The sequence below is a fragment of the Mus caroli genome, chromosome 18 (genome assembly GCF_900094665.2).
Source record: "Mus caroli chromosome 18, CAROLI_EIJ_v1.1, whole genome shotgun sequence".
Taxonomy (NCBI): domain Eukaryota; kingdom Metazoa; phylum Chordata; class Mammalia; order Rodentia; family Muridae; genus Mus; species Mus caroli.
In genome coordinates this window covers 76,776,598-76,796,108 of record NC_034587.1, presented here as the reverse complement: position 1 = coordinate 76,796,108, position 19,511 = coordinate 76,776,598, and the positions used below count along the sequence as shown (strand labels likewise).

General features: G+C 50.2%; 1 long non-coding RNA gene across 1 annotated transcript in view; it reads left to right on the top strand.

The window, feature by feature from the left end:
* LOC110284480 overlaps nt 1–18,151 on the top strand; it is a 33,535-nt gene extending 15,384 nt beyond the window's left edge. Inside the window, exons 3-4 of the long non-coding RNA XR_002376953.1 lie at nt 16,042–16,170; nt 16,803–18,151. This is a non-coding gene — a long non-coding RNA (uncharacterized LOC110284480). The remainder of the gene's footprint in view (nt 1–16,041; nt 16,171–16,802) is intronic.
* The last annotated feature ends 1,360 nt before the right edge of the window (nt 18,152–19,511 follow it).

Sequence of the window (19,511 nt, the reverse complement as noted above, 5' to 3'; positions counted from 1 at the left end):
GAGATGCAATCCAGTGAGAGCCTCTGGCTTCAGAGTGGCTGTGGATGAGACAGGAGATGTTGACTTGAGAAGACACTTACAGGCTGTGACCAGGGGGCCCCAGGGACCACAGTAGGAGCTGGAGCCTGGGCCAGTCCTTCCAGGTGCCTGAAAGGGTGACCTGGTCCTAGGTGGGTTCTCAACTTTGTGTTTGAGCAATGGGTGTTTGTCAGTGGGTCTTTGATTCCAAAAGAGCCCAGCCCTGTGAGCCTGAAGGTCCTTCCTTCTCTGCTTGGAAGCGGAATCATGAAGCTAAGGAAAGTCTTAAACTACACACGTGGTGTGTGTGTGTGCAGTGTGTGTGTGTGCAGTGTGTGTGTGTGTGTGTGTTACATTTTGTGGCTGGGGAGATGAATCCGCAGGTGCATGCTTGCTGTGCAAGATTGAAGGCCTGAATGAAACCATCAGTACTCACTTCAAAAGCTGGGTGCAGCGAATGTCTGTGACTCCCGTGGAGACGGGCAGACCCAAGGCTTTCTGGCCAGCTCGTGAAGCCAAAACATCAGGCAGCAAGGTTCAGGATTTAGTAAAATACTCAGGCACACCCACTGGAGTCCACATACCCATGTGTCAATTAGTGCTTTCCGGAGGGCGCTTGCCATTCAGGGCGATGGTTATTGATGACCAGTACTAATTTGGAGCTGCTCATTGTCGTGGATCCGCCTATGACAGGGACCCTCTTGCGTGGACCAGGATTTTATGGACACTCTTCAAACCACTGGGAATACAGAACAAGGAAGCAAACCTCCTTAGCTTCATCTCTGGGTTCACCAGAGGTCATCATCCGCGAGGGTTTTACCCCCGAGGTCATTCCTTCTCTCAAGGTGGTTGCTACTCCAAGGTGTGTCCTTTCTGTACCATGTCACTTGTCACTTCCAACGTGATCAACATTGCCGGCCTGCCTGCCCGTAGACCTGTGAGGCCACCATGTCCCACCTGTTATCTCAGCTGACCAGCATTCCTCACCCTGTTTGCTTTGTCATCTTCTTGGGTCCCTCCCTCGTGTGGGATGTAACTGTCGCCTCTGGTTGCAGACAGTCTGAGGGTTGGCAGTTGTGTGCCCTTCACTTGATGAGGGATGGAAATTGCTCTCCCACGATGAGGAGTCTGGTTTCCTCATGTCCTTAGCAACATTTGGGTTTTTTTTCAAAGTTTAGATGTGTATAAAATACCTCATTGCTTTAATATCCAGCTTTTTTTTTTTGGTATCACCCTAAAAGGAAACCCAATTCTAAATGCATTAATGAAAGATGCGTTTTCACTGAGGAGTCTATGGTGGAAAATTCAGGGACAGGATCATGGACCCAAACTTTTGTTCAACTCAGTTTGGACGTCTCTTCCTACTCTGGGCAAACAACTGTGTCACTGGTTCCCCCCAACACCCCACTCTGAGCCCCAAGTCCCCCTTCTTCTTATGATCACCCAAACATTTCTCTGAAGAACATCAGAATCTCTGGAGGTAAGCACCTCCAAACAGAGACAAGATAAATAAGTTCTTGCCCACACCCTTACCTGGGCAAACTCCATGGCAAGGAAGACACTATGTCTTCGCAACTGCTCAGGCTCTGAGGAGCGTGAGGAGTTTCTGTTTCATGGTGTTTTAGGGAATAACACAGAACATTTAGCTACGTTGCTGGCCTGCCCTGTTCGACTACTCCATCAGTAGATCCTGCGTCCTGTTTCATCCCCTCTCTGGCCACTTGCCCATCTTCAGAGAAGACGGACACTCCTGTTGCAAAGTCACTGACTACCCGACCTGAGCCCAGCCTCCATCAGCTGAATCACCTTCCCCAGGGCTGAGCTCCATGCAGTGCAAACACCCAAATACTGCACTATATTTTTTTTCTAGGCATTGAGGGGCTTAATGAAAGCATGCCCGCTGACAGATGGGGGTGGGGGAGTGGAGAGGCGGTGCTGGCTGCCACATGCTGCAGAGGCCCACGGGGCAGAGACTGGGCTGCAGCAGGCTCTTCGGTGGCACTATGTAACCAGGCGCTGGCTCACCTCAGGACACGCTTTGTTCGTGAAACAAGGGTGTGTTGTTTCCAGTCTTTTATTCTTGGTGGGTGAGCAATATATTTTTTTTCTAAGTACTAAACTTGTGGTTTGCAAAGCAAACATTACCCTCGCTGGCTGCCAAGGCTTGTGCTGAGATGTGTTCTGTGCTGTCGACCTCCTGGGGCCAAATCCCACTTTAGTCTCGAATATGAGCCTAGAAAATTGGTGTCCTGAGAGTCCAGTGTTTACACTGAAAACATTGTTCTGTTTCCAGGACTTCCCTGAACCCAAGTGTGGTGACAACAGTTTAAGAATTGAAAAGAAAATGACTGTCCCGTCTCAGACAAGGTTCACACTGCTCCTTCTCTTCACTGGGAAGCCTGAGGCAGCCACTGCCCACTGTCCCCAGCACTCAGAAAGGGACAGCCATAAAGTTCCCTCCAGGTACTGAAGCAGTCTTATTCCAAGTCCACTGTTGCTTCTTTGCTTCTCTAACATGAAAAACATGTCCAGGGAGGACTCACATGAGGCCATGTTGATAGAGCTGTAACATACCAATGTCAAGTTGCTCCGCACCTCCCGAAGCCATGCCTGGAGCTAGCCCATCCCAGTGCCTGCCATCAGAGCTGGGGAAAGTGAGTCCCAACAAGGGAGGGGATCTGCCAGAAGTTGTCTTTGAGGAGAAAGAGGCTGACATCACCACCTTTGCTGCAAATGGAGCAGTGCCTGTCCCGGATGTGGTCCCCATCAGCCTCCATGACTAGATGCTTGCTGCTTCTCCAGGGAATCGCAGAGCTCGGCAGAAATGCACTGTCCACTTCCTGCCCCTGCAAAGCAATGCTGAGTCCCTAGGAGTCCCTTGTCACTCTGCTGGTGCAGCTTCAAGGAATATTAGTAAGCGCTAAAATCATCCTTTCAGGGCCCTGTCTTGGTGGCTTGCCCATCCCATCTCACCCCAGTCATCCCCCTAACCCTAACTTGGAACCCAGCTACTGACTGTGGTAGCTACCTGGCTTCAGCCATTCTCGGAAGGAAGTGTGCCAAGGAACCAGCATCAGTCTGTACTTCTTAAATATATACAATGATTTGTACTCCTTTGATGCCAAATTATTATTCTGGGTGTGTCTGTGAGGATGTCTAGAAGACATCGACATCTGAGCAGCAGACTGAGCACAGGCAGACAGCCCTCGGCGGAGTGGTGGCCCCAGCCAGTCTACTGAGATCCTGAACAGAAGGTGCTAACCTTCCTTGGAAGAAGGGAGCATTTCCTCCTTCAGACCCCATCTATATGCAGACTAGACGTGGTGTCCTGGCTCTCTTGGGTCTCCATGGCAACTGTGAGCCTCTGTGATCAGAGATCACAGGGATCCTCAGGGGCTGGCGGCCATGTGTGTGCAGAATTAGCTTCTCCTAAGGTCTCTGTGTAAGGGTTGAATATGACCTCCAACAGCGTCTCTAGTGGCACACTGAGAGACCCATATCTGGGACCAGTTGGCAGGCCACAGCAAACCAGAGACCCAGCCGCAGATGCCACTCAGAATCCAACTGAGCAGGCTCACCAGGTATCTCCAAAGTACACCTAGGCAGCCAGCCAGCTTCTTGTTCTGTTCCATAGTGAAAGAGCCTGGCCTGGGTAGGAAAGTGGCCATATCCCTTCCTTGGAAGGCTTCCCTCTCCTGCCCTCTTTCTTTTAAGCAGAATGGTTGCTTCAGAATTAAAAATCGCTGAAGACAAAAGTACCAAGAGCAGTCCACACAGAGCTCCTGTCCTGCACACTCAGCATTTCTCAGCTGTGTTCTTGAGTGACGTTTACCGTTTACTGTGGCAGAAAGGCAAGCTTGCCCCAAGGGTGGCCCTTCTGTGATGTTTCCGATGCTCTGAGCTCTCGCTTGATCTGAGCCTATCTCACCAAATGGTGGTCCCGCCTGTTGGACTAGGAAGAGGTGAGAAGGACAGAGCTAGTCTTAGCCTCGCTTTTACTGGCTATGATGTCACCATGTTCTCAGTGGATTAGAGAATAGCTCCTTCCTGTCCCCCCTCCACCTTCAAACAGCGTAGGAGCTGCAGCCTGGTGGCTAGATCTCCACTGAGCCTCCTTTAGGAGCAGGCTACGTGAGAGGCTGCTGAGCAAACCGCACATCATATCTAAGGAGCTCCACGGAGCTTTGAGTTCTTGTGTTGATTTGCCTGGGGAGGTGGGGATGGGGGCAGAGGTGAGCAGGCAATGGTGTCAGAGTAAAGGGAAATAAGCACAAAAAATGTCCCAACGAGGCGTGGGCACTGGGGAGTTTCGATTGAGTCGCCTGTTCCGATTCTGTGATGGGCACTCAGCAGGACCCGGGAAATGGATGCCTGAGGTGACCCTCCACAGTGGTGCACAGGCTGGATGAAAGGAACGGTCCACAGGGCAGGGAGTGGAGGACACTGCAGAATCCAGGAAGGAGTGACCCTCATGCAGCTATGGATCTCACTGCTCCTGGGGAGTCTGAGCCCTGAGCATCAAGGCTGGGCTGGGTCTCAGACCATGCCTTCACATGCCTTTGGGGAACCTAACTGCGCCAGAGCATGTGGCTTGGGCCCTGATTATCTAGAACTAGGCTCCAGTATGATTTGGTTGGTGTTGCGAAGTGTACATGTCGACCCTGGCACCCTCACAGCCTGCCTAACCTGCGGGCCTCTGGATCGCTATGCTCTCAGGACTCTGAGGCAAAGTGCGTCCTCTTCACCTCTTACTGATACGTCAGTGACCAGTGATCAGAAGTCCTGAGCTGCTGTGCTCCCACCTTCCAGCTGACTCTCTCTAGACCCTGGACCACCATCCTCTGCAACTTCCTCAATGTTGAAAGCATGCATGCAGTAGCCTCTGCCACTGACAGTCTGCAGCCTTGCGGCCTCAGTTACCCACTCCTGCCCACCTACTTCCTCCCTCCCTCACCTTCTTGACCTCAAGATAGAAAACGTTTGTATTCTTTTTAATGACGTACTAATTCAGAGGGAACTGACTTAGACTTTGTTTTAGGCTATGTGTGCACAGCGAATATGTGTGGGTCGGAGTGTGTGGGTATGTGTGGCTAGGGGTGTGTGGTTATGTGTGGCTAGGGGTATGTGTGGGTATGTGTCACCGTACAGGAAAATCTCAGGTATTTGTGCTCTTCTTCCTCTGCTTAAAGCCAGTGCCTCTTGTTTGTCTCTGTGCATCCCAGGCAAGCTGGATCCCAAGCCTTCCCGGGTTCTCCCATGTCTGGAACAGCACCTCACTGCAGAAGGACTAACGTCACAGCGATTCGCTTGGTCTGACTTTACGTGCGTTCTGCCTCTCACATTTGTGTGACGAGTGCTTTGCCCACTGAGCCATCTCCCAAGTCCCATCTATGTAGAAAATCAAATACAAGTTCATCTATAGATTGATCTCTCTTAAAAAAAACAATCCTCATTGGAGCACTCAGTTCCCTGCTTCTCACATGAACATGCGGACCCAAGTTCCTTCCTCAGAATTGACTAAAGAAAGCAGCCAAGTGTGGTGGTGTGAGCCTGCAATCTAGCAGCACTGGGGAGGCAGAGACAGGCAGAGCTCTGGGAGGCTGGTTAGCCAGCCCAGCCGAATCAGCAAGCTTTGGGACATGTGGAGAATCCTGTCTCATAAAACAAAGTGGTGGACACCCAAGGAACAAGAACCAAGGTTGCCAGCCGGGCGTGGTGGCGCACGCCTTTAATCCCAGCACTCGGGAGGCAGAGGCAGGCGGATTTCTGAGTTCCGAGGCCAGCCTGGTCTACAAAGTGAGCTCCAGGAAAGCCAGGGCTATACAGAGAAACCCTGTCTCGGAAAACCAAAAAAAAAAAAGAACCAAGGTTGCCCTCTGTCTACCACACATGCACATACATGCACACTAAATAGTCCTCACTTAATTCAAGAGACATCAATTATTGTAACTTCTCTACAGAATGGCAGAGAGGGAAGCTGGCTGAGTTTCCTGTCACTGGCTGATTCACAAATTACCTGACTCTGGAGTACCCATAGAGTTTTGCCCTGACCTGGATCAGAACTGACACACACAGAGCTGGGGTTTGTTGGAACCGTGGCCCTATGGTGTCACCTGCAGTGGCAGGGACAGAAGGAATTCTGAATTCATTACTAGAGCTGGACAGGTCTCATGAGATCCAGCCTATAACTAAAGGGTCACTTTCTCCCCCGTGTTACTTCCTCGGCAGGGCTATGAAATTCAAGTTCATCTTCTAACTGATTGCCCTGCGAAGTGAGGTTCAACAGCCATAGGTCCTGACCACCTGGGTCTCCCATGTGGGAAGTACATCAGCTTACAGGGCAGGAGGCCCTACCAGCCATCTCTGCTCGGTAGAGAATGAAGTGCCTGTCTCCCTGGATTCTAGGTCTGGAGTAGATATGTGGGAGTCTCCCTCCCTGTACTAACAAGGGTTTAGTTCTTCAGGGTGGAAGACACAGGGTCAGGGTAATCAGGAGACTCTGTGGAGATCAGGCAGAGCACTCCAGGCACCAGCTGCTCTGGAGACTGTCTCAAGCCTACCAGAGGGAGCCACTGTGCCTGAATCCCAGCCACACCCTGGGAATGGAGAGATGCCGGAGACTGTAAATATTGCCAAGGGCCATTGAGTCTTTTGTCTTAGGAGCTGAAAATTGGGCAAACCGGTGCCAAACCTCACGCCTATGCTTGGTGGGGCCGAGTTTCAACGGATCACACCTAGGGAGACACCTTCAGCTACAGAGACCAGCGCCATCCCTGGGCGTGGTTCAGGTGATTCACATGAGACCACTTCTGACTCACCTACGTGTTACCCCGCCCAGTCATGAGAAAGCCAAGCCTCCCAGGGCCAGCCTGGCCTGATCCAGATTTCCAGGAGGCCCAAAATCCCAGTGGATCAAACCGATCCTGGCCTTCTGTGTTAAAGGTAGTGTGTCTAGGAAAACAGCCAGCCCAGAACTATTAAGCATTGGATGGATAAGTAGAGGAATAAAGTGGGTGTGTGGATGTGTATCAGTAACAGCTTTGGGGAAAAAAAAAAGATGGCAGGTGATAGCCCATTCACAGATGAGCACCTGCTGTGACAAGGGAGCCCAGCCAACTCTGGTGAGCTAGGTGTCCTGCCCTGATGGTGACACTTCATTCTCACCAGTTTTTACTAGAAGAGTCCACACCTTCCATTGCTCTCTGTCCCTTCAGCATCGCACTCTACTCAAAACTAGGAGCATCCGGCCATGTCCACGTGCGTGTGGCTCTCTAGGGGTCAGCCAGACTCTAAAAGCATGGAGCCAAGCTCCTCTGACCACAGCAGGCAGGCTTTCCAGACCACGCCTTAGTCACGAGAACGCCTCTGATGGGCAGTGGTGACGCTCCCCACAGAGCCTGGATGCTCCTGAGCACCTTGGGAGCCACCACTGGTCCTCTGGATGGTAACATGGAAGATGCTAGGTAAGATGTCACTCTGCCTGATGCTCGTGGGCTGAGGAGTCTGGTCATGAACTTCTTCACATTGACAGGAGCAAGGGCTCAGGGGACATGACATGTTGCCAGGCTAAAATCACATCTCCTCACCTAGAGTTAGTGGGTGCTGCTCCAGGGGTTTCCAGAGACCATCGTCCCCTGACTCAAATGGACGAGTCTCCAGATTCCATCAATGTCCTTATTCTAACTTAGAGTACCAGTCACCTGCGGATTAATGATAAAGTTGGGACTTACAGGCAAGAGCATCTCCACTGAGGCTTGGGGTTGAAAACACATCAAGGCTGCTCCTTCCTCAACGGTGGCTAATCAGACTCAGGCATCTACTGTTTGGCTTAGGAACTTGGGAAGATGCTGACCTAGATCCAGAAGGGATGTGTGGCCACATAGAACTTTATCCAGGCACTTTGCAAAAACAAGATGACTGGACTGACCTCAGCAGCTCCCCCATGCAAGGGCTAAAATGTCGGAGAAATCTCTACACAAGCCACCCGCCATAAACACAACAGAAACAGCTAACTGAATCCTCTGTGGAATTCCTTCAGGCTACCTGGGGGTATTAAAATGGTGTTTCAGCCGCACTTTACCTTGTTTGTCTTACTAAATGCTAAGCAGTGGGTGGAAAGCACTTTTTAGAAGTTGACATGGGTCCATGAAAGCAGACCCTGAATTTAACCCCTGCTGTCACTGCTGGGGTTTTGAGGGACACTTTTACACTTGGGGCAGCTTCACAATGGAATCTCATTCAGTCACCATGGTTTCTGGCATGACCATTGTAGGGCAGTTGGTCATCATCTCCTCCTCCTCCTCCTCTTCTTCTTCCTCCTCTTCCTCCTCCTCCTCTTTCTCTTCTTCCTCTTCCTTCTCTCCTCCATCCTTTTATTGGTTTTGTTGCCAAAAGAGAAAGAAATAAAGCCAACTTACTGTCCTGCTTAGTCCACAGCTTAGGAGGGGCCTTGTGGCTGATAGGAGGGCTCAAGTGAGGCCAAAGGCTAGAGCTATGGTGGACCCCTCAAAGATTTTAGAACCTTAAGTGACTGAGGAAGTGACTGAGGAGCCTGTGACTCTGCAGAGAAGTAGCTAGGAACACAGTTAGTGACAAAAGTGGCTGATCACAAAGGGCTGGTCCAGGAGTCAGGATAGTTAAAAATTACCTCCTAGAAGCTGAAAGTATAGGAGGTGAGTGGGGAGCCCCAGGTGCACCCCCTACAGGCCTGTTTTAGCATGAGCCGGTGGTGTGGCCCCAGACATGATGGGTAGGGACTTTAGATGTTAACGTTTCCTGCTACACTGTATGTGCTTCCTGGGCTAAACCTGCCCTTAGCTGAGGAGCCTGAGTGGCCACTGTCTTGCTGGGCAGAGGCGTCACCTTCTCTTTGCTCTTGGCCATGGAAAAGTTCAGGGCTGCTCACATCCAGTGCCTTCTAAACCCAGCCAGACCCCAGGCCTTCACGCCAAAGGTAAAGAGACTTCTCACAAGTGTAGAGACTGTCTCATATGTGGAATAAAGATGCATCCATGCCTTGGCTCTTCCTAAAATGTTGACTGAAAGTATTTGAGCATCCAGAAGTACAGTAAGAAGTAAACCATGGCCTTGGTTCGAATGGCATTCCAAAGGCATGCTGTTAAGTGTTAGCATGTTTTCTGATCAACTCACAGTTGTGTGAAAACCATTTTTTTTTCGTTTACATTTTGTTGGAAGAGACCTTTCTTTTATAATGTCTATGTCTCCTGTCCCTGGAGAGAGTAGACAGACAAAAGCGGTCACACAAAAGCTTGCTTCTCAGTTACCGGTGTCTTCACTGAGCATGTGGTCAAGGCTGGTGTCTGGGTGTGGCTCTGGAAGCAGGCCACCCACACATGTGAGCTGTCGCCACTGCATTACCCCAAACTGAGCACCAGACATGGCCAGCAGCCTCACCTCAGTCTGTAGGCAAGGAATCCCGCATGGCTTGGCGGGCGGCTCAAACTCTGAGTGCTCCTACGTCATCACCCAGCTTGCTCCCGGCCTCCCTCACCTGGTGCTAGCAGCCACCATGCTGCTGGCTTCAGACCTTGGCATCTTGCTGGGCTTCTGCAGTTCTGACCAAGGGAACAATGATTCTGAGGTGCCATACCAGCATTTCCCTAAACCCCACTTCCTAGAGGGAGACATGGCACTGTCAACTTGCAGGAAGACACTGGGAGTCATTTTCCGGGACACCCTTACTCCATCACTTCTTTTGTTCATAGGTAAGTCTGAGAGCTGCTCTCTCCGTGAAGAGCTTTGCCCTTGGCTCCATGTTCCTCACTGGGCCAGATTATCTTGTAGCACTTATGACCTCTGGGTACTGGGACCGTTGTCTACCCTTTCTGACGCGAGTAATGTACGGGAGGATGGGGTGGGAGTTCCTGGTACTGACACCTGCCACTCAGACATCAACGGTAAAAGCAGCGGTGGGGCTGGAAGCTGTAGTGGACAAAGATGAGACCCATCCCCAGATGCTGCCGGACCCTCACAACACCACAGCCACAGCCACAGCCAGGCCTGGTCCTGCTCAGCACCACACTGTGCAGCCTCAGAGGCTACCTCTGAGTCCCTGAGACCCTTTACACAGACCCTTCCAGTATTTCTCCTGCAAGTGAAGTCATCTTCATAGGATCCTCTCCTTAATCATGGATCCCTCTTTTTGGAGGAAACTCCACCCATTCCTATAGGGGACACACACTCTTGCTGTTAATTTGCTATGGTAGCCTTTGAACTTTTTCTCATGTGTTGGGCAGCGAGGCACTGAGCACCACCTCCGGCGCCACCGTCTTCACACAGCTTCAGCATCTCAGCAGCAACTGCTATCTACTGAGCAGGCAGGCAGTTTCCTGGGGCCTAGCCACTCGGTTTCCACTGGCCTGAGAGGTGAATCTTGCTGCTGTCCTCAAAGGCCAGGCTCTGGGCTCCACGGGGTTTGTTGCCCACAGCTGACCCCTGGGGATCCTCATGTCCCTTCCCACAGAGTTTACCGTTCGGAAGGGTTTAGTTCTCTGCCAGACTTTACACCCTAGATGTGTCTCTTGAGCGTTCATAGTGTTCCACCGAACTTTCTACTCTTTCACCTCAGGCTTTTATCACGTTCCATCTTTTTTCTTTCTTCTCAAGAGAACTGAGGCAATGGGTTATCTGGTCCATAAACACACATGCCGAGATGCTAGGCATGGAGGGAGATGCTGACTGAGTGTCAAGGGAGTGAGTAGTGTGGCTTATAAGGACATGGGCAGCTGTGCTCTGGAACATAAGCTGGATCCTACAGGAGGCCCCTGGCAGTCTAGGAGGTCTTGCCTGCATTTTCACAAAGAACTGGGAAGAGAAGACTTAACCTGGACTTATCAGGAAGCAGTGATGAGCTGTACACATAGCTCTAAGGCCACCTTCCCTCAAAGACACCACGGAGCCATATCGGGGCTGGTGTGCTCTATGTCCCCTCATGTCTCCCAGCCAAGGAGACTGCTGGGACGACCCCACATGGGAAGTAAGAACAGGCAGCAAGCTGGATAGAATAAGTCTTTACCCTAAATAAACAAACATGCCTTTTAGCTGCCTACACGCCATGGCAAACACGTGCAGCCCAGGTCTAGTCCTTGTCTTGTCCTTGTCTTCTGGCCCCAGTGCTCTCCCAGGTCACATCACATTCTATGGTTCTGTGGGCACCAACACAGGGGAGTAGCCATGACCAGGCTTGGAGCCTTAAGTATGAGTCCTTGGACTCAAGACCACAGAGAAGGTTGGTTTAATCTATGAAGTGGGTGAAGCCTCACAAGAATGTTTTGCTGTGAGTGAGTCCAGCCCCTACCTGCTCCCTGGATACCACCCCTTTGCCACGTGATATCTCTCCCTCTCACGTGCTCCCCTCTCCCCCATAGCACAACACAAAGTCTTCCCAGGGACCCAACTTCTGCCATACTTGGACCTCCAAAACAAAAGGCTACACGTGCCTATCATGTCCAAAACATTTTATTATAGCAACACAAGATGAACAAGAACCATGAGAGAGACAGAGGTTTGTGTAGTCTGAAAGGAACAGGATTGTGCCTAAGGTCAGAGGGCATCTAGTTAACAGGGGCAGTGCTGTAAGTTGGTCTGTCTCTCTCTCCACCATGACCATGCCCATCCCCAAGAGCCACCATTCCAGTTCATCCCGTGACATCTGACAGGGTAGCGTGACCTCCAGCCTACTTCAGGACCCATGCCATCCACCACAGTTGTCCCCTCCACAGACACCTATTGGTGATCTGTCTGATCATTGTAGCAATATCGAAATGACCCTACCTCCCTGTGCGTATACCTGACCCCACCCAACTCTGACCCCATCTCTCACTGACTTCATCATACCCTGACCATACCCTACTGTGCCCATACCTCCCACAGCCTGCTGAGCTCAGCTTCTAACCCCACTGCTGAGCTATGATCTATACTCTTAGACACTTCCTACTCCCCCCCCCCCCCCCCGCCCCGCAGCATACCCTCTTTTACATGTAGACAACTTAAAGACATGGATAGAAAGGGACATGAAATAGCACTGTTAGGGGATGCTTAGGGAATATGGTCAGCTGTGCGCCAGCCTGAAGAATGACAGTAATGGTTGGGCTGCTGGAGAAGGCGGAGTGGGGAGCCAGGCCAGCTCCTCTTTGCTGCACCACAGTACTTGGCTCAACAGGGCCCAGGAGCTCAGTGCTTCTGCCCATGGGAGACATCAGGCTGTGCCTGTGACACTGGGCGGAGATTACCAGAAAGCCTCCTGCTCCTGGGTGTAAGGCGCTGGGTGGGGGCTGATGGAGCTCCACAGACGTTCCTAATTATCTGTGAAATTAAGGATCTATTTTAAGATGAGACTCGAGGAGTGATTCCACCAAAGGAGTTGCAAACACCTCTCTCTCTCTCTCTCTCTCTCTCTCTCTCTCTCTCTCTCTCTCTCTGCCACAGTGAGGGTGGGAGAGGGAAGGGCCCACCACATCACACTTGACTGTCTGCCTTCGAGGCCAGTGACAGGCAGACAGCCTCCCAGCCTGCCAAGCAGGGCAGCAGAATTAGAACCCAGCCTGTGTTGGGAGCTCATCGTGGCCTCTCACCTTGCCCAAACCTGCAGAAACAGACACAGCTTACCCCGTTCCCAGTTCACTGTGGTGAGTGGAAGTCGTGGCCTAAGTGGCCTAAGGTGGTAGCTCAGATAGCTGCTTCTGGCAACGTTTCAGGCCTGAATGTGGTGAGAATCTGAGAGCGTTGTGTACCATGGAAGCTCTGTTCTTTTCTGGTGACCCCACAGATGCAGCCATCATTGTCACTGGTTTATATATGAAGGAGAAAGTAGAGGGGACACTGGTGCCTTGCTTGTGTGGAATGGCTGAATACTGCAGCAAGACATAACAGCTTGGGAATTAGTCTGTGGAGCAAAAAATTCTCACACCAGGGTCCCCAGCTGCTTCATGCTTTTGTGTCCAAAAGAGCAGGAAATAACATCATTTGCCAAGCTGCAGGGACTCATAGTGATGCCCCAGTGCTTAGTGTTTTCCCACTAGTGTTTGGCTCTGGAATGAGATCGTGCAGTGAAAGCAGTGTTTGTCAGACAGACTCACAGAAATGTGACAACCAGGACTTACTGGTGACCATTACCCACCCAGAAGCTGTGCCACAGTGATGAGGAGACTGGAAACCATGTCCCACCAGGCATGACGGTGAGCCAAGGTGCTCGGATCTGTGGTGGAAGCATGGGAAGAGGCCCATTGGTGGAGGCAGGCAAATGGAAGATGGGACTTTGGGATCTAGACCCACTGAGAAGGTACCAGGCAACTAAGCTCGGCCACACAACAGCTACCATACCCGTCTCCCAAAGGCATGCTCACCGCCCGCACTTGCAATTTCAAGAACATTGTGTCTTAACTCACCACATAGTCTCCTTACGCTTAGAGCTGCTTTGGCTGACAGCAAGTGTCTTAGTTAAGGTTGTCGTGGCTGTGATGAAACACCATGACCAATGCAACTCGAAGAGGAAAGGGATCATTCGGCTTACACTTCCACAACACTGTCCATCATCGAAGGAAGTTGAGACTGGAATTCAAAAGGGCTGGAACCTGGAGACAGGAGCTGATAACAAGGTCATGAGGTTGCTTACTGGTTTGGTCTTCATGGCTTGCTCAGCTTTCTTTCTCATAGAACCCAGGACCACCAGCCCAGGGGCAGGCCTACCTACAATGACCTGGACACTTCCCCATAATTACGAATTAGGAAAATGCTCTATAGCAGTGACTTCCAGCCTGTGGTTCACAACCCCTTTGGGAGTCAAACAAGCCCTTCACGGGGGTCACCTGAGACCATCAGAAAACACAGAAATTTATGTTATGATTTATAACAGTAGCAAAATTGCAGTTTTGAAGTAGCAATGAAAACAATTTTAATGGCCCCGGGGTCACCACAACATGAGGAACTGTGTCAAAGGGTTGAGACATTAGGAAGGTTGAGAGCCTCTAATCCTGTGCCCTTGCCTAGAGCACAGTCTTACAGAGACATCTTCTTAGTCGAGGCTCCTTCCTCCCAGTGATAACAGCCTGTGTCATGTTGACATAAAGCGAGCCATCACAGGAAGGAAATTTCTCAGTTGAATTTAAGTCACTGCCCTGTCTTTTTCAGTTCACCCCAAAGCCATCTGACTCACTACCCTGTCTCCCAAAGCTGATTGTCTCAAAGCTGTCCTCAGGGTCATGTAGGTCACTCGTGTCCCCTGAGATCTCTTTTCCTCCCAGATCATCTTGGGGCTCACACCCGAGTTCTGCTCCCCCTGCTGCTGTGGTAACCCACTCGGCCTGTGCTCCAAGAATGAGAGATGAGATTTCAGGTCAGGAAATCATTGTTGGAATGGGCTGGAGACATGGCTCAATCAATAAAGTGCTTATTCAAACATGACACCGTAAGTTCAGGCCCCATCACCCCCACAAAAAGCCAAGGTGTGACAGTATATAACTGCAATCCCAGAACTGAGAGAGAATGGGTTACAATAGGATCCCTGGGGCTTACAACCCAGTGCCTCCAGCTCAATCAGCCATCTCTAGGACCAGTGGGACCCTATTTCAAAAACATAAGGTGGAAGACAGTTGCAGGGACATAGGGGCCACCAGCTCCAGCCTTGGACTGGGCCTTGTTGCAGCTCAACTGTGCCCCGTATGCCAGCCACCTGTGGAGCTATCTTACAAGCTGAACTTGACTGTGAACCCCCCTGTTAGCATCTCAGCCACTATTTCCCTTGACACCACAAAACGTGACTCCTCACCTTCCTCTAGCATGGGTCTTCCCAACACAGTCAGCTGCTGAGTGACTGTGTCTCCAACTTAGACTGCAGCCAGGGAGGTGGAATCAGCCAAACATCTCAAAACAGATGTGCACATCTGCCGACCATCATTGAGGGGTTGGGGGAAAAGACTGGACCCACCTCTGAAGGGAGCAACACTACAGAGAAACTAAGCTGAGGTATCATTACTCACGCAGGCCTGGCTCAGGAGCGCTTGGCTGAAACCGGACACAATGCCTATCCCTAACTTCCTGGTTATCACTGAAGGCCCCATCTTTCTACCACATGGGACATTACACCTGTTGGGATCATTTTTTATCAAAATGGTGACAGCTTAGTTTTTGGTTTTGTTTTTTTCTGCCAGGGATCACTAAGCTTTGAACATATATTCTCAAAGATTTGGAAAACATTTTGCAGTTAATTAAGATATGCTGTTTAAGTGGTAAGGAGAGACTTGGGTCTTTTTCTCTCTTTTTCGTGCACTGGTTTAAAAGATGCACCTGAGGTAACTTCACAACCAACTGCTGTTTACAAAGACTAACATCTTCCTCTAGGCTTCTTTTGGGTGCCTCTGATGTTTGTATCACCCAAGATGACTGGTTCCTTCCCATAGCCTCGAGAGACTCCGAGGATTTGGGTCTGTGCAGACAACATGCTTTGCTTAGTAGCTGGCCCGCCTGCTGTACAGTGGAGACTTAATGGAGCCTCTTTGCCTAAGCTTGGCGTGACTCTTGAAGTGGGTCTTTAAAATTCACAAATTATAAACACAAGAGAAAGAGCAACGCACCCAACCTACCAAGCACTGAAAGTATGCATCTGGACACTATGGTTTTGGTTCTATGCTTACTGTAAATGATCGAAACATCTGGAAGAAAATGCTGCTTATATCTTTGAGTATATTAATTATTTAATGTAATAAAGCAGATTTCATTTTAAACACTAAGGTGAAGAGTAGTTGAAAAACATACCTGATGTTATCTTCTTACCTCTCTCTCTCTTTCTCTTCCTCTCTCTCTCTCTCTCTCTCACACACACACACACACACACACACACACACAGAAACACAGAGACATAGAGGCACACAGACACACATAAACACACACAGACACGCATGTTCACATATGTGTATACAAATATGAACACATATATACATCATTATTAGATTTGTACAGGGAGACAGAATTTTCATGTTTACTTTAAATATGCTCATTTTTTTTCAGAGACGAATGCCAGCCAACATGTTTGTCACATTTGTGAATAGAATACGTGTAGGATTTTCTTCAATCAACACGAAGGAGACAGCGTATGAGAAACGAGACAGGATGTGCCTGAGGAGATCAATCGGGCAGGTAGGTGAGGGTCCCTCCCATCAAGCCAAGTAATCAGGCCTGGAAGACATGTTCGTTCCTCGCCGTCTCTGTCATCACTCCGGGAGCTGGAAATCAGCAGGGTGGGAGTTCAGAGACCTGGAGGTCTCAGTCTCAAACATCCTGGCCAGCCAGTGTCCCTCACAGTGTCCTGATATCTGTTGTAACTCACAGCCGTGCTTGCATTCATACCATCTGCTCTACCCCCAGCAGCGAGCCCCACCATGCTGCATCATCTCTTAGGAGGGTCCCTGATGCCACACACACCCGTCTCCTGCCTCCTTCCAGGAACTGTCTGTCAGAGATATTTTTCATCATAGAGGGGGGGAAAGTCTCAAAGCAGGCCCCCTGGGTCTTATTTTAATCTACCTGAGAATGTTTGTGAAAATTCAGCCCTTTCCTTCAAAATAGACGATTACTTCAGAAAAAAAGTTTATATCCAGCCAGCCAGCTTTATTTACAAAATCTTTGCACAAAGACACAGCTTTGACTGAGCCCCAGGAAACTCAGGCCGACAGTAATGCCCCTGCCTTGTGAGTCTGCTTTACCCTGAAAATATTCTGGAAGCAAGTTTCCGCGACTCCCATTTACTTGACTCTTCTCTCTGAGCACAGATTGTCCCACCGTGTGGTCTGGGAGAGCGTCCTCCTGCTCATGTTATACAACAGCTGATCTGAGCACCGGCCAGGGCAGATGCAGAAGCCGTCTGCCTGTTTCTGAGTTTGCAGTGGCTTATCCATTGGAGACAGAAGGAAGGGGAAATCTTCTCAGATCTCATCAAGGCGACTCACTGGCTTCACCCACACTGTTAGCACAGCATCTCATGGGCACAACCAGCTAAGGGGACACGGGAGGAAGTTAAGAGCCGCCTCAGATGGTCCTAGCAGCAGGCTGGGCTCATCTTCTTGCCTCTCTAACCTGCCTGACTTTTTATTTTTGAAGGAACTTATTTTATTGTTTTTTTTTTGACACTGCCATCTGGGACTCAAAGGACGCTGCAGCAAGAGCTATGAAAGGACAGCAGTGACATTTGACTACCATCTCCACCACCGGGGTTGGCAAGACCCTGGGGGCTGCCAGAGCCCAGCCATACTCTTGGCCTTCCCCTCCCCCCTTCTCATCTTTTCACCCCAGATAATACCAGCTTCTGCCACACACACACACACACACACCTTTGAGTCCCTCCTTTCCCTACACGGTGGCTTTCCAACCCTTTTTTTAGCCAAGTCCAGCCCGACCAGCACATACATGCAGAAGTGAAACAAACTCCATAAACAACACCCTCTGATGAGCGATTCCTGATGGAAATCGGTAGTCCTGTTATGACAGAAAGAGATGGTTCTGTTCCATCCCACCCCGTGACTTTAAACTTCTAACTACGACTCATTAATTTGATTTCACAACTGGCTAATGGGTTGCGACCTGCAGTTTGCGAAATTCTCTGTCGTCTGAAACCTGGAAGCGGTGGGCAGTGCCGACACCAGCCTCTGGCTTGTCTCTGCCTCTCCTGCTTTCTTTCTCACAGGAGTCTGCATCTTCCCTGTTCGAATGACCCCACTGTAGGGGAAGGGGGATGCTCTGCCATCATTTTCCTCTGGGCCTGGTGTCCAATCATCAGCCCACTCAGCCCTGCCTCTCCAAGCCCAGTGATCAGCACACAGGTGGCACCTACCTGACCTTATCCCTCCCCACTCTCTGGCCTGGGATGCAGAACCCACATTTTCCTCCTACGAAGTCATAAATGTCCCCCAAACTCATCCTTTACTGTGGCTGGAGACTGGAAGGTGAGGTAATGCTACCACAGAGGGGACAGCAAGGCTTATACCTGAGCTATGGCAGGTCCAGAATTCTCTTTAAATCTGTACTATATTCTCCAAATTATTTACAGTGGACTGTGCTGTCCTTGGAACTGCAAAGAAAGTCAAACTTAAGATGAAAGCAAAATAAAATACAATTCTGCCCCTCTGTAAGGGGACACTGTCATCTGGGACTCAAAGGACGCTGCACCAAGAGCTATGAAAGGACAGCAGTGACATTTGACTACCATTGACTACCATCAGGACAATTCTGTCCTCTTTGTAAGGCTGGCCTGCTCCATGCGGCTTTTCAGAGGGAGACTGTTTCGGTGTGTGTGCATGCTGACTTAACACCTGCTGCACTAACAGGGCCGAACTGTGCTGATCCCACACTAAACTGGGGCTCCATGTGGTAAGGTCATTGCTACCCACAAAGTCCACGTGTGGGAATCCCCAGCCCACATCTGATGGCTTTTATATTCTCAGTGTACTGGGGCATCAGCAAATCCCATCCCTGCCGTTAAACACAGCTCTGCTCATCCCTTCCCTCTGGGAACTTCTTCTTCAGCGTCTGTCTTCCTCGATGGTGATGCTGGCAGTAGCCTGGCCTGCCTTAGTCTCCCGCACAAGGGGAGTGCTTGGGTCAGGTGACCCCAATTGAAATTGGGGTAGAAGGGGGCAGTGGGGCAGTTCTCCCCTTCTCACTGAGGAGGTTGGGCTGAACAGAGTCCTGGGTAGGAGCTGCTTGTCCACAGCAGGCCTTCCTTCGTTGTTTAGAATTAAGATTCTGTGACTCTGGTTAGCTGGGGCTGAAGAATCAGCTGTGACTAACAGGATACCAGAACTACCAATGTGAAACCTTTGCTTCACTGAGGTACTCTATGCTGCTCAGCTGGAGCTGAGAAATCTGCAGTGATCAAGAAGAGACCAGCACCTGGGGTGAAATCTTCTGGGAAGTGTCTCCTCAGAGTCAGCACACAGAGAGATGGTCAATGTTGTATCTTGTGCTGGCAGCCAAACTTGGTAGTGTAAAAGTCACCCAGGTGATACTGGTTTTGAAGGCATTCGGGGGTCATACACAACAGTTGAGGCTTGGCACGGTGAAGAAAGCTTGTGAGAGGCTGTTGGTCAAAGTGCAGCCCCGTTACAGTGGAAGGCCGCAGAGTTTTGGAGACGCCAGTGCCATGAGATGACCACCAAGAACAGCAGCAGCAGTGGAGTGGAGCCAGCCGAAGTCGAGAAGACTGTGTATGCTGTGTAAGCTGCAGAAGTGATCCAAGCCCCAGGGAGGAGCCCAGAAGATTGTGAGGGAATCCAGATATTAAATATTGAGTGATTCACACTCTCGGGAGTTTGGTTTTGCTTCTATTCGATTATGTGATGTGGCCTCGTTCCTCCCTCTTGAAGTTAGAAAGTAATTTATTTCTGATTTTACTGGAGCCCACAGTTGGGAGACTGAATTTGAAAAGACTTTAAAAGAGGCTGACTATCTTAAAGGAACTGAGATTTTAATGTGTTTGAATTTGG